The sequence below is a fragment of the Triturus cristatus genome, chromosome 1_1, assembly GCF_964204655.1.
Source record: "Triturus cristatus chromosome 1_1, aTriCri1.1, whole genome shotgun sequence".
Classification (NCBI taxonomy): Eukaryota; Metazoa; Chordata; class Amphibia; order Caudata; family Salamandridae; genus Triturus; species Triturus cristatus.
Window position 1 is genome coordinate 1,190,138,036 of NC_140579.1, and position 14,895 is coordinate 1,190,152,930.

Here is a 14,895-nt window from a genome sequence, read left to right on the forward strand (position 1 = left end):
CGCTACTGATTGTCCTTGCACAGTGACCTGCAGGTGCTGGAGCATGAGGGATAGCACTGAGACACAAGCCTCCTGAGGTGATCGCTACGGCTTGTAATTGCACAGTGACCTCCAGGCGCTGGAGCATGAGGGATAGCACTGAGACACAAGCCTCCGGAGGTGATCGCTACTGCTTGTCCCGGCACAGTGACCTCCAGGTGCTGGAGCATGAGGTATAGCACTGAGTCAGAAGCCTCCGAAGGTGATCGCTACTGCTTGTCCCAGCACTGTGACCTCCAGGCGCTGGAGCATGAGGGATAGCACTGAGACACAAGCCTCCTGAGGTGATCGCTACTGCTTGTACTTAAACAGTGACCTCCAGGTGCTGGAGCATGAGGTATAGCACTGAGACAGAAGCCTCCGAAGGTGATCGCTACTGCTTGTCCCGGCACAGTGACCTCCAGGCGCTGGAGCATGAGGGATAGCACTGATACACAAACCTCCGGATGTGATTGCTACTGCTTGTCCCTACACAGTGACCTCTAGGCGCTGGAGCATGAGGGATAGCACTGAGACGCGAGCCTCCGAAGGTGATCGCTACTGCTTGTACTGGCACAATGACCTCTGTTAGAAATGGGATTTCTGGTTGGCTGAGGCTTGCGCCAAAGCCAGACAGAAACCACCACTCTAGTCAGGGCTGGAGAGTTACACGCCAAAGATAACCCCTGCTCACCCCCTTGGTAGCTTGGCACGAACAGACAGGCTTATCCCTGAGGCAATGTGTAAAGCGTTTGCGCGCGCACCCAGCAACAACACCCAAGGCCCACCACAAAGGAAACTCCACACAAGGTATTATATAAAAATAACCTTTGTATTATACACAACACATCAGATAAAAACACACACTTTACAATGTGCCAACAGGCACGGGCAGAATTTACAAGGAATTATATGTACAGGGGACAGGGCCACATGGACCACTGTCCGAAATTAGCACTCTTAGAAATTAGCACATAGGATATAAAATACTGTAGTACAAAATAACATATATAGCACACAACCAGTAACTACTGGTCACAGGTAAGTACCACCTACGCAACCCTAACCACCTTAGGAAAATACTGCGCAGGGAATCAGGACCTCACTGGTACCACCTGTACTAGGAGAAAACAAACAACCACCTAAGTATCACAATACCTGTAGGGGTCTAAGCACATAAACACATGATGCATAACATTCAGAGGTGTAAAACAAAGGAAAACACAGGATGCATAAAATAACACATTCAGGAGGTGTAAGAACAAGGCACATGACGCATAAAAACACATTCAGAGGTGCAGGTTAGGAACAATAGCGCAAAACTCACATGAGCCACCACTGTGGCAGTCCCTAGGCCAACTGGCCTTGTCGGGGCTAGGACGCCCGGCAGGAGGCGCAGTCCAAAACTCAGAGTCAGGGCAAGACTGCGCACGCAGTCAGGGCAAAGCGCCACGGGCCCCAACCTAAACGTTGCAGCTGCCCACTAAGTGCTGGGCAGCTGTGGAAAATGAGCGTGGGCACCACTGTGCCTTTTAAATCAATCTGTCGCCCTTGGAGCCTCTCTGGGCTCTAAACAAATGAAATGCCCCCTAGAGCCTGTCAGGGCTATAAACAACTTTGTGGGGCAAGGGGGGAGCGGCCCGCTGCCACCGGGGGCCGCTCTACCATGGAAGAACTGGTGCCCCGTTCGTTGGAGTCCCACTCGGGGGACTCGTTAACAAATAATGCCCCCGCAAGCGTGGGGGCCTCGTGGGCTCTCAAAACAATGGGCCCCTTCGTTGGAGCCTCTCGAGGGCTCAAGGACTCTGCCCCCTTTGTTGGAGCCTCACTCGGCTCTAGAAGCACTGCCCCCAGACGTCGGAGTCCCACACGGGGGACTCTTTGGGATGCGGGCCTCGTCTTTGGAGCGCACTCGCGCTCCCAGCCAGTGCGCGCACGGAGTCCCACCCCAGCCCTTCCGCACTCACCGGGCTGGGGCTTGGTGACTCCCGCGTCGCCTCTGTTCTCTTGGTGCCCTTCTCCTCAGGGCCCCGGGGCGCAGGGTAGGCTCCTGCCGACTCCGGGGCTTTCAATCAAAGCGCCAGTCTTCGGTGGGAGGCGGGGTAGGCTCCCGCCCTCCTACTTCCTGATCCGGTTGTCCCGGCGGCCCGCCTGACTTCCTGGATGTCCCGGGCTGCAGCGGTGATTTTTAAATCTTGGCAATGAGAGGGGTAGGCTCCCTCGTAGATGCGGTATACGGCGGGGTGGGCACCCGCCGTAAGAATAAGCAAATAAGCGGGGTGGGCACCCGCAAGCACACCACTATGCGGGGTGGGCACCCGCCAATTAAATAATTAATTAAGCGGGGTGGCTCCCGCTCGATCGGAAAAGACGGGGCAAACGCCGGGTGGGCACCGGCTTTCAGCGATACAGCGCTCCTGAGCGCTACAGGCAAATCCAAGCGCTTTGGGGGAAAGAAAAGCGCTTCCAGGCGCTTAGGGGTGCCAGTAAACACCTAAGTCCAGCAAAGCTCTTCCTTGCATGCAGCAGGGCAGGGGTGGGGGGCAAGGCTGGACCCAGAGCCAGCTCACTGGGCCTCCAGGCAGGGAGGTAGTCCAAGTGGCGGTCCTCTGGTCCAGCAGCAGCAGCAGCCCCCCTCAGGTAAGATCCTGGCAGAGAACAGTTTCTGTGGGGACACAGCCCCATTTTTATACAGTAAAACCCTTTGTTCTGGGTGAGGGGGAAAACCAGTCGCAGCTGGTTGGGGAGCACCCTTGATGTGCTCAGCCCCTCACTCTATTCACTGGCAGGGCTAGGGTCGTCAGTCGCACCACAGGGGGCGGAGCCAGCATTGTGTGGGGAAAACCCTGCCCTATTCAGGACCCAGGTGTACTCCTCCCACCCATCTAGCTGCTGATCTCCCCATTCACCACTGGGTGACTCATCCTGACTCTGGGGAATCCCTAGCCCGTCACATGACCTCAACCAGCCAATCATGCGACAAGGCACATATTTCACACTGCACACCTAAGTGCCCACTTCTAGAAGTGGCACTTCCACACTAGGTATATGCACGCCGCACACATCATCGCGCAGCATTCACTCCCACGAGTCCGCACATACCAAACTCGGGCCTGCACACCCCATGCATCAGGAACTACTAGGGACACATACATTCCCCATGCATTCCTATGGGAGGGCAGGCCTATCTCACCACATGCACTCAGAGCGCGCACGCACTTTACCCTGGGACACAGGGAAAGTGTGCAGAAACCAAAAAATCACCACACCAAGTCACCAGTAAAAAGCAAAAAAAGTTCAGGGGTGAACCTGCCAGAAGGGCCAAGTCCAACACAACCCCCTTCCAGCCAAAACGCAGGGCAGACCAATCACCACCGTGATGGACTTCCCTGCTTGGGGCGATAGAACACGGACGCGGGCCCGCAACTGCAGGGACACCCTCCGGTTCTACACCACGGTGAACCCATGGAATTCTTTCTAGCACCACTGTCTGGACCAACTGGGCTACCCCACTGGTACTCCCAAGCTGTCCGCGGCCAAGACCAGGCCCTAGGCCACCCAGGTGCCACCGGTCCTTGCCTAACCACAAAGTGGGGGGTAGTAACCCCTGGCACATAGCGGCCATTCTCCACTCTTCCTCTCTGCAAGACAGGACTAGACTGCCACTGGTTCTCCAGCCTAGGGTCTACACCCTCAGGCGGACCAGGAGTCTCAGGGAAGGCTCTCCTCCCCCCACCTCTTCTCCTAGGGTTCCTCCTCCTCCGGCGAGGGGTACACCTAGAACGCCATTCCAACCCAGGGTTTAACCCCTCAGGTTGTACCGGGGCCAGAGGTGGGGTCTCCCACCCTCTGCACCCCCTTCCAGAACCCTGCTCCCTACCAACTGGGGCGGTACCTCTGGAAGAAGAACCGGTCGGGACGCTGATTACAGATGTCCCACCCTTCAGGTCAGGCTGATCCCGAACCTGGCCTTCCAACCTCCGGCCTAGAACCTTTGGTGGAATAATCGCCTGGCACTCCAGGACTTTGGGGGACTTACACTCCATCCCCCTGAGGCTATCAAATGACACATATGTCGAGCGACTATCTGTCTGGCGCTGATCTCCCGTCCCCTGTCCACCTGACAGTGCGCGGAGATCCCCCAGAACAGAAGTGGTGTCACCCTGGTCACTACACGGGATCCTAGCCCAACTGGGAAGTCCCTGACCCACCGGCTCTTCCACTGGGGAACTCATCCCCCAATCACTCACGCTGGACTCCTGTACCCTCCCTACCGGAGCGGTACTGCCAGACTCCAGAACCACAGGAGCCCTGTTTACAGGCGCTCCAGGTCCTCTACTCACTAAGAGATCTTCCTCAAGTGGACTAACAGGACAGCCTAGGTCCCCAACTTAGTGTTCCCTCATGAAACCATCCAAGTCCTGAGGCAGGGTTTCGGGCGTCTGGGGACCCTCGGTCACCCCCTCACTCCTGCTCCATTGAGCCAGGCAGTGAGCCCCTACACCCTCCTCGCTATCCTGGGACCTAGCTGGGCTACACTGAGCCTCCTCCACCACACTGGGCTGGAGGATCTCTGACCCACTATTGTTGGAATCACTCACTAATGACTCTAGAGAACCTCTGGCCCTTTCCCAGCGGTCTGCTTCCTCTGCAAGTTCAAATGGACAAAAAGAGCCATACCTCAACAGGTGTTGGCGCAACCCTGGAGAACAACTACTGAGCATCTGCTCTTTGATAATCAGACTATACAGTCCTTTAAAATTCTGTTTCGTGTTTACCCTTACCCAATCATACAGTGCATCATCACATTCCCCCAAAAAGTCCTCCCAAGAATGGTGGGACAGCTTCCTACTGGCCCTGAACGTCAACCTACATTCCTCCTCCTCTCGGGAACAAGGTACCACACTCGGGGAACTGGGAATGGGACTCTCTGTACTGCACTCTATATCGCTGCCACCACTGGACTCCACCCTCACTGGGGAATCCAGAAAACTACCACTGTGCTCAGGGGACAGGGAAAGGGATGAGGCGCTATCTCCTACGCTGGACCCAGCAAGGGACTCCCTACCCACGGGGTCCTCACTCTCTACTGGCGTCCAGGTACTGTCATCTTCTTCTGAATCTTCAGGGCTCCCCACAGACCCACCACCCTCCAGGTGAGAGGCCCGGGCCCTGTCTTCCTCACTGCGCTCACGTTCCCATTCACCTGTTTGCCATCCAATCATGTGGTTCCTCAGTTCGTACACAGTGTCTGACTCTCTCACCCCTATGTTTCTCTCCCTACAGAACCTTTCCAACTCCTGCATACCGTAATAAACTAGATCACTGGGATCAAAAGCAGGCTCCATTCTGGCAGACGTTCTAGAGAAAAGATCACACAGGGAACCTAGGGGTCTGCGTTTAACACAGGAGTACACAATTCACAAAGGATTCAGCAAGCTCTCTATCCCAGAGAACTCACACTCACTTGCCTAGTGCCACACACCATTCATCCACACACAACCCTCCCCTCAGACTGGTAAGGCAGTTTCTACCACCCCTGATTCCTCAACCTGACCACCACGTGACACAGGTACCAACTCTGGGCGCAGGGCGGGGGACAAATGTACTGGACACTATTACGCTGCCACCACTGGATCCCACCCTCTGGTGAATCCAGAAAACACAATGCACTTGGGGGGATGATCTATCCTCCCGAGCTAGGGACACCTAACTCACAGTGCACAAGAAACACATTTCCAAAGAAATGACATTTAAAAACAAACTTAAAACAATAATCCCTATACCATGTGATTTATCTAAATGCAGAGTTTTGTAGTGCGGCCAGTTGCCGCTGCGGTACAGCGCAAACGCAAGTCCAAATCCCACCGCTGATCACCAATGTTAGAAATGGGATTTCTGGTTGGCTGAGGCTTGCGCCAAAGCCAGACAGAAACCACCACTCTAGTCAGGGCTGGGGAGTTACACGCCAAAGATAACCCCTGCTCACCCCCTTGGTAGCTTGGTACGAACAGACAGGCTTATCCCTGAGGCAATGTGTAAAGCGTTTGCGCGCGCACCCAGCAACAACACCCAAGGCCCACCACAAAGGAAACTCCACACAAGGTATTATATAAAAATAACCTTTGTATTATACACAACACATCAGATAAAAACACACACTTTACAATGTGCCAACAGGCACGGGCAGAATTTACAAGGGATTATATGTACAGGGGACAGGGCCACATGGACCACTGTCCGAAATTAGCACTCTTAGAAATTAGCACATAGGATATAAAATACTGTAGTACAAAATAACATATATAGCACACAACCAGTAACTACTGGTCACAGGTAAGTACCACCTACGCAACCCTAACCACCTTAGGAAAATACTGCGCAGGGAATCAGGACCTCACTAGTACCACCTGTACTAGGAGAAAACAAACAACCACCTAAGTATCACAATACCTGTAGGGGTCTAAGCACATAAACACATGATGCATAACATTCAGAGGTGTAAAACAAAGGAAAACACAGGATGCATAAAATAACACATTCAGGAGGTGTAAGAACAAGGCACATGACGCATAAAAACACATTCAGAGGTGCAGGTTAGGAACAATAGCGCAAAACTCACATGAGCCACCACTGTGGCAGTCCCTAGGCCAACTGGCCTTGTCGGGGCTAGGACGCCCAGCGTCCAACAAAGTCAGGGGCGAGACTGCGCAGGAGGCGCAGTCCAAAACTCAGAGTCAGGGCAAGACTGCGCACGCAGTCAGGGGAAAGCGCCACGGGCCCCAACCTAAACGTTGCAGCTGCCCACTAAGTGCTGGGCAGCTGTGGAAAATGAGCGTGGGCACCACTGTGCCTTTTAAATCAATCTGTCGCCCTTGGAGCCTCTCTGGGCTCTAAACAAATGAAATGCCCCCTAGAGCCTGTCAGGGCTCTAAACAACTTTGTGGGGCAAGGGGGGAGCGGCCCGCTGCCATCGGGGGCCGCTCTACCATGGAAGAACTGGTGCCCCGTTCGTTGGAGTCCCGCTCGGGGGACTCGTTAACAAATAATGCCCCCGCAAGCGTGGGGGCCTCGTGGGCTCTCAAAACAATGGGCCCCTTCGTTGGAGCCTCTCGGGGGCTCAAGGACTCTGCCCCCTTTGTTGGAGCCTCACTCGGCTCTAGAAGCACTGCCCCCAGACGTCGGAGTCCCACACGGGGGACTCTTTGGGATGCGGGCCTCGTCTTTGGAGCGCACTCGCGCTCCCAGCCAGTGCGCGCACGGAGTCCCACCCCAGCCCTTCCGCACTCACCGGGCTGGGGCTTGGTGACTCCCGCGTCGCCTCTGTTCTCTCGGTGCCCTTCTCCTCAGGGCCCCGGGGCGCAGGGTAGGCTCCTGCCGGCTCCAGGGCTTTCAATCAAACTGCCAGTCTTCGGTGGGAGGCGGGGTAGGCTCCCACCCTCCTACTTCCTGATCCGGTTGTCCCGGCGGCCCGCCCCCGGCCCGCCTGACTTCCTGGATGTCCCGGGCTGCAGCGGTGATTTTTAAATCTTGGCAATGAGAGGAGTAGGCTCCCTCGTAGATGCGGTATACGGCGGGGTGGGCACCCGCCGTAAGAATAAGCAAATAAGCGGGGTGGGCACCCGCAAGCACACCACTATGCGGGGTGGGCACCCGCCAATTAAATAATTAATTAAGCGGGGTGGCTCCCGCTCGATCGGAAAAGACGGGGCAAACGCCGGGTGGGCACCGGCTTTCAGCGATACAGCGCTCCTGAGCGCTACAGGCAAATCCAAGCGCTTTGGGGGAAAGAAAAGCGCTTCCAGGCGCTTAGGGGTGCCAGTAAACACCTAAGTCCAGCAAAGCTCTTCCTTGCATGCAGCAGGGCAGGGGTGGGGGGCAAGGCTGGACCCAGAGCCAGCTCACTGGGCCTCCAGGCAGGGAGGTAGTCCAAGTGGCGGTCCTCTGGTCCAGCAGCAGCAGCAGCCCCCCTCAGGTAAGATCCTGGCAGAGAACAGTTTCTGTGGGGACACAGCCCCATTTTTATACAGTAAAACCCTTTGTTCTGGGTTCTGGGTGAGGGGGAAAACCAGTCGCAGCTGGTTGGGGAGCACCCTTGATGTGCTCAGCCCCTCACTCTATTCACTGGCAGGGCTAGGGTCGTCAGTCGCACCACAGGGGGCGGAGCCAGCATTGTGTGGGGGAAAACCCTGCCCTATTCAGGACCCAGGTGTACTCCTCCCACCCATCTAGCTGCTGATCTCCCCATTCACCACTGGGTGACTCATCCTGACTCTGGGGAATCCCTAGCCCGTCACATGACCTCAACCAGCCAATCATGCGACAAGGCACATATTTCACACTGCACACCTAAGTGCCCACTTCTAGAAGTGGCACTTCCACACTAGGTACATGCACGCCGCACACATCATCGTGCAGCATTCACTCCCACGAGTCCGCACATACCAAACTCGGGCCTGCACACCCCACGCATCAGGAACTACTAGGGACACATACATTCCCCATGCATTCCTATGGGAGGGCAGGCCTATCTCACCACATGCACTCAGAGCGCGCACGCACTTTACCCTGGGACACAGGGAAAGTGCGCAGAAACCAAAAAATCACCACACCAAGTCACCAGTAAAAAGCAAAAAAAGTTCAGGGGTGAACCTGCCAGAAGGGCCAAGTCCAACAACCTCCATTCACTGGAGCATGAGGGATAGCACTGCAACACAAGCCTCCGGAGGTGATCGTTACTACTTGTTCTTGCACGGTGACCTGAGGTGCTGGAGCATGAGGGATAGCACTGAGACACAAGCCTCCGGAGGTGATCGCTACTGCTTGTACTTGCAAAGTGAACTCCAGGGGCTGGAGCATGAGGGATAGCTCTGAGACACAAGTCTCCAGAGATGATCGCTACTGCTTGTACTTGCACAGTGACCTGCAGGCGCTGGAGCGTTAGGGATAGCACTGAGACACAAGCCTCTGGAGGTGATCGCTGCTGCTTGTACTGGCACAGTGACCTGAAGGCGCTGGAGCGTGAGGGATAGCACTGAGACACAAGCCTCCTGAGGTGATCGCTACTGCTTGTACTGGCGCAGTGACCTGCAGGCGCTTGAGCATGAAGGATAGCACTGCAACACAAGCCTGTGGACGTGATCGCTACTGCTTGTCCTTGCTCATTGATCTCCACGCGCTGGAGCATGAGGGATAGCACTGCGACACAAGCCTCCGGAGGTGAACGTTACTGCTTGTACTTGCACAGTGACCTCCAGGCACTGGAGCATGAGGGATAGCACTGAGGCACAAGCCTCCGGAGGTGATCGCTACTGCTTGTACTTGCAAAGTGACCTCCAGGGACTGGAGCATGAGGGATAGCACTAAGAGACAAGTTTCCAGAGATAATCGCTACTGCTTGTACTGGCACAGTGACCTGCAGGCGATGGAGCATGAGGGATAGCACTGAGACACAAGCCTCCTGAGGTGATCGCTACTGCTTGTAATTGCACAGTGACCTCCAGGCGCTGGAGCATGAGGAATAGCACTGAGACACAAGCCTCTGGAGGTGATCGCTACTGCTTGTACTGGCACAGTGACCTGCAGGCGCTGGAGCATGAGGGATAGGACTGAGACACAAGCCTCCTGAGGTGATCGCTACTGCTTGTACTTAAACAGTGACCTCCAGGTGCTGGAGAATGAGGTATAGCACTGAGACAGAAGCCTCCGAAGGTGATCGCTACTGCTTGTCCCAGCACAGTGACCTCCAGGCGCTGGAGCTTGAGGAATAACACTGATACACAAGCCTCCGGAGGTGATTGCTACTGCTTGTCCCTACACAGTGACCTCCAGGCGCTGGAGCATGAGGGATAGCACTGAGACACAACCCTCCGAAGGTGATCGCTACTGCTTGTACTGGCACAATGACCTCCATTCACTGGAGCATGAGGGATAGCACTGCGACACAAGCCTCCTGAGGTGATCGCTACTGCTTGTACTTGCACAGTGACCTCCAGGCGCAGAAGCATGAGGGATAGCACTGAGACCCAAGCCTCCTGAGATGATCGCTACTGATTGTCCTTGCACAGTGACCTGCAGGCGCTGGAGCATGAGGGATAGCACTGAGACACAAGCCTCTGGAGGTGATCATTACTACTTGTCCTTGCACGGTGACCTCCAGGTGCTGGAGCATGAGGGATAGCACTGAGACACAAGCCTCCGGAGGTGATCGCTACTGCTTGTACTTGCAAAGTGACCTACAGGGGCTGGAGCATGAGTGATAGCACTGACAGACAAGTCTCCAGAGATGATCGCTACTGCTTGTACTGGAACAGTGACCTGCAGGCGATGGAGCATGAGGGATAGCACTGAGACACAAGCCTCCTGAGGTGATCGCTACTGCTTGTAATTGCACAGTGACCTCCAGGCGCTGGAGCATGAGAGATAGCACTGAGACACAAGCCTCCGGAGGTGATCGCTACTGCTTGTACTGGCACAGTGACCTGCAGGCGCTGGAGCGTGAGGGATAGGACTGAGACACAAGCCTCCTGAGGTGATCGCTACTGCTTGTACTTAAACAGTGACCACCAGGTGCTGGAGCATGAGGTATAGCACTGAGTCAGAAGCCTCTGAAGGTGATTGCTACTGCTTGTCCCGGCAGAGTGACCTCCAGGCCCTGGAGCATGAGGGATAGCACTGAGACACAAGCCTCCTGAGGTGATCGCTACAGCTTGTAATTGCACAGTGACCTCCAGGTGCTGGAGCATGAGGTATAGCACTGAGTCAGAAGCCTCCGAAGGTGATCGCTACTGCTTGTCCCAGCACAGTGACCTCCAGGCGCTGGAGCATGAGGGATAGCACTGAGACACAAGCCTCCTGAGGTGATCGCTACTGCTTGTACTTAAACAGTAACCTCCAGGTGCTGGAGCATGAGGTATAGCACTGAGACAGAAGCCTCCGAAGGTGATCGCTACTGCTTGTCCCGGCACAGTGACCTCCAGGCGCTGGAGCATGAGGGATAGCACTGATACACAAGCCTCCGGAGGTGATTGCTACTGCTTGTCTCTACACAGTGACCTCCAGGCGCTGGAGCATGAGGGATAGCACTGAGACACAAGCCTCCGATGGTGATCGCTACTGCTTGTAATTGCACAGTGACCTCCAGGCGCTGGAGCATGAGGGATAGCACTGAGACACAAGCCTCCGGAGGTGATCGCTACTGCTTGTACTTGCAAAGTGAACTCCAGGGGCTGGAGCATGAGTGATAGCACTGACAGACAAGTCTCCAGAGATGATCGCTACTGCTTGTACTGGAACAGTGACCTGCAGGCGAAGGAGCATGAGGGATAGCAAAGAGACACAAGCCTCCTGAGGTGATCGCCACTGCTTGTAATTGCACAGTGACCTCCAGGCGCTGGAGCATGAGGGATAGCACTGAGACACAAGCCTCCGGAGGTGATCGCTACTGCTTGTACTTGCAAAGTGAACTCCAGGGGCTGGAGCATGAGGGATAGCACTGAGAGACAAGTCTCCAGAGATGATCGCTACTGCTTGTACTTGCACAGTGACCTCCAGGCGCAGAAGCATGAGGGATAGCACTGAGACCCAAGCCTCCTGAGATGATCGCTACTGATTGTCCTTGCACAGTGACCTGCAGGAGCTGGAGCATGAGGGATAGCACTGAGACATAAGCCTCCGGAGGAGATCGCTACTGCTTGTACTGGCACAGTGACCTTCAGGCGCTGGAGCATGAGGGATATCTCTGAGACATAAGCCTCCGGAGGTGATCGCTACTGCTTGTTCTTGCACAGTGACCTGCAGGCGCTGGAGCGTTAGGGATAGCACTGAGACACAAGCCTCCGGAGGTGATCTCTACTGCTTGTACTGTCACAGTGACCTCCAGGCGCTGGAGCATGAGGGATAGCACTGAGACACAAGCCTCCTGAGGTGATCGCTACTGCTTGTACTGGCACAGTGACCTCCTGGCGCTGGATCATGAGGGATAGCACTGCAACACAAACCAGTGGAGGTGATCGGTACTGCTTGTCCTTGCACATTGACCTCCACGCGCTGGAGCATGAGGGATAGCACTGTGACACAAGCCTCCGGAGGTGAACGTTACTGCTTGTATTTGCACAGTGACCTCCAGGCACTGGAGCATGAGGGATAGCACTGAGACACAAGCCTCCGGAGGTGATCGCTACTGCTTGTACTTGCAAAGTGACCTCCAGGGGCTGGAGCATGAGGGATAGCACTAAGAGTCAAGTCTCCAGAGATAATCGCTACTGCTTGTACTGGCACAGTGACCTGCAGGCGCTGGAGCGTGAGGGATAGGACTGAGACACAAGCCTCCTGAGGTGATCGCTACTGCTTGTACTTAAACAGTGACCACCAGGTGCTGGAGCATGAGGTATAGCACTGAGTCAGAAGCCTCTGAAGGTGATTGCTACTGCTTGTCCCGGCAGAGTGACCTCCAGGCGCTGGAGCATGAGGGATAGCACTGAGACACAAGCCTCCTGAGGTGATCGCTACAGCTTGTAATTGCACAGTGACCTCCAGGTGCTGGAGCATGAGGGATAGCACTGAGACACAAGCCTCCAGAGGTGTTCGCTACTGCTTGTACTGGCACAGTGACCTGCAGGCGCTGGAGCATGAGGCATAGGACTGAGACACAAGCCTCCTGAGGTGATCGCTACTGCTTGTACTTAAACAGTGACCTCCAGGTGCTGGAGCATGAGGTATAGCACTGAGTCAGAAGCCTCCGAAGGTGATCGCTACTGCTTGTCCCAGCACAGTGACCTCCAGGCGCTGGAGCATGAGGGATAGCACTGAGACACAAGCCTCCTGAGGTGATCGCTACTGCTTGTACTTAAACAGTAACCTCCAGGTGCTGGAGCATGAGGTATAGCACTGAGACAGAAGCCTCCGAAGGTGATCGCTACTGCTTGTCCCGGCACAGTGACCTCCAGGCGCTGGAGCATGAGGGATAGCACTGATACACAAGCCTCCGGAGGTGATTGCTACTGCTTGTCTCTACACAGTGACCTCCAGGCGCTGGAGCATGAGGGATAGCACTGAGACACAAGCCTCCGATGGTGATCGCTACTGCTTGTAATTGCACAGTGACCTCCAGGCGCTGGAGCATGAGGGATAGCACTGAGACACAAGCCTCCGGAGGTGATCGCTACTGCTTGTACTTGCAAAGTGAACTCCAGGGGCTGGAGCATGAGTGATAGCACTGACAGACAAGTCTCCAGAGATGATCGCTACTGCTTGTACTGGAACAGTGACCTGCAGGCGATGGAGCATGAGGGATAGCACTGAGACACAAGCCTCCTGAGGTGATCGCTACTGCTTGTAATTGCACAGTGACCTCCAGGCGCTGGAGCATGAGGGATAGCACTGAGACACAAGCCTCCGGAGGTGATCGCTACTGCTTGTACTTGCAAAGTGAACTCCAGGGGCTGGAGCATGAGGGATAGCACTGAGAGACAAGTCTCCAGAGATGATCGCTACTGCTTGTACTTGCACAGTGACCTCCAGGCGCAGAAGCATGAGGGATAGCACTGAGACCCAAGCCTCCTGAGATGATCGCTACTGATTGTCCTTGCACAGTGACCTGCAGGAGCTGGAGCATGAGGGATAGCACTGAGACATAAGCCTCCGGAGGAGATCGCTACTGCTTGTACTGGCACAGTGACCTTCAGGCGCTGGAGCATGAGGGATATCTCTGAGACATAAGCCTCCGGAGGAGATCGCTACTGCTTGTTCTTGCACAGTGACCTGCAGGCGCTGGAGCGTTAGGGATAGCACTGAGACACAAGCCTCCGGAGGTGATCTCTACTGCTTGTACTGTCACAGTGACCTCCAGGCGCTGGAGCATGAGGGATAGCACTGAGACACAAGCCTCCTGAGGTGATCGCTACTGCTTGTACTGGCACAGTGACCTCCTGGCGCTGGATCATGAGGGATAGCACAGCAACACAAACCAGTGGAGGTGATCGGTACTGCTTGTCCTTGCACATTGACCTCCACGCGCTGGAGCATGAGGGATAGCACTGTGACACAAGCCTCCGGAGGTGAACGTTACTGCTTGTATTTGCACAGTGACCTCCAGGCACTGGAGCATGAGGGATAGCACTGAGACACAAGCCTCCGGAGGTGATCGCTACTGCTTGTACTTGCAAAGTGACCTCCAGGGGCTGGAGCATGAGGGATAGCACTAAGAGTCAAGTCTCCAGAGATAATCGCTACTGCTTGTACTGGCACAGTGACCTGCAGGTGCTGGAGCGTGAGGGATAGGACTGAGACACGAGCCTCCTGAGGTGATCGCTACTGCTTGTACTTAAACAGTGACCACCAGGTGCTGGAGCATGAGGTATAGCACTGAGTCAGAAGCCTCTGAAGGTGATTGCTACTGCTTGTCCCGGCAGAGTGACCTCCAGGCGCTGGAGCATGAGGGATAGCACTGAGACACAAGCCTCCTGAGGTGATCGCTACAGCTTGTAATTGCACAGTGACCTCCAGGTGCTGGAGCATGAGGGATAGCACTGAGACACAAGCCTCCAGAGGTGTTCGCTACTGCTTGTACTGGCACAGTGACCTGCAGGCGCTGGAGCATGAGGCATAGGACTGAGACACAAGCCTCCTGAGGTGATCGCTACTGCTTGTACTTAAACAGTGACCTCCAGGTGCTGGAGCATGAGGTATAGCACTGAGTCAGAAGCCTCCGAAGGTGATCGCTACTGCTTGTCCCAGCACAGTGACCTCCAGGCGCTGGAGCATGAGGGATAGCACTGAGACACAAGCCTCCTGAGGTGATCGCTACTGCTTGTACTTAAACAGTAACCTCCAGGTGCTGGAGCATGAGGTATAGCACTGAGACAGAAGCCTCCGAAG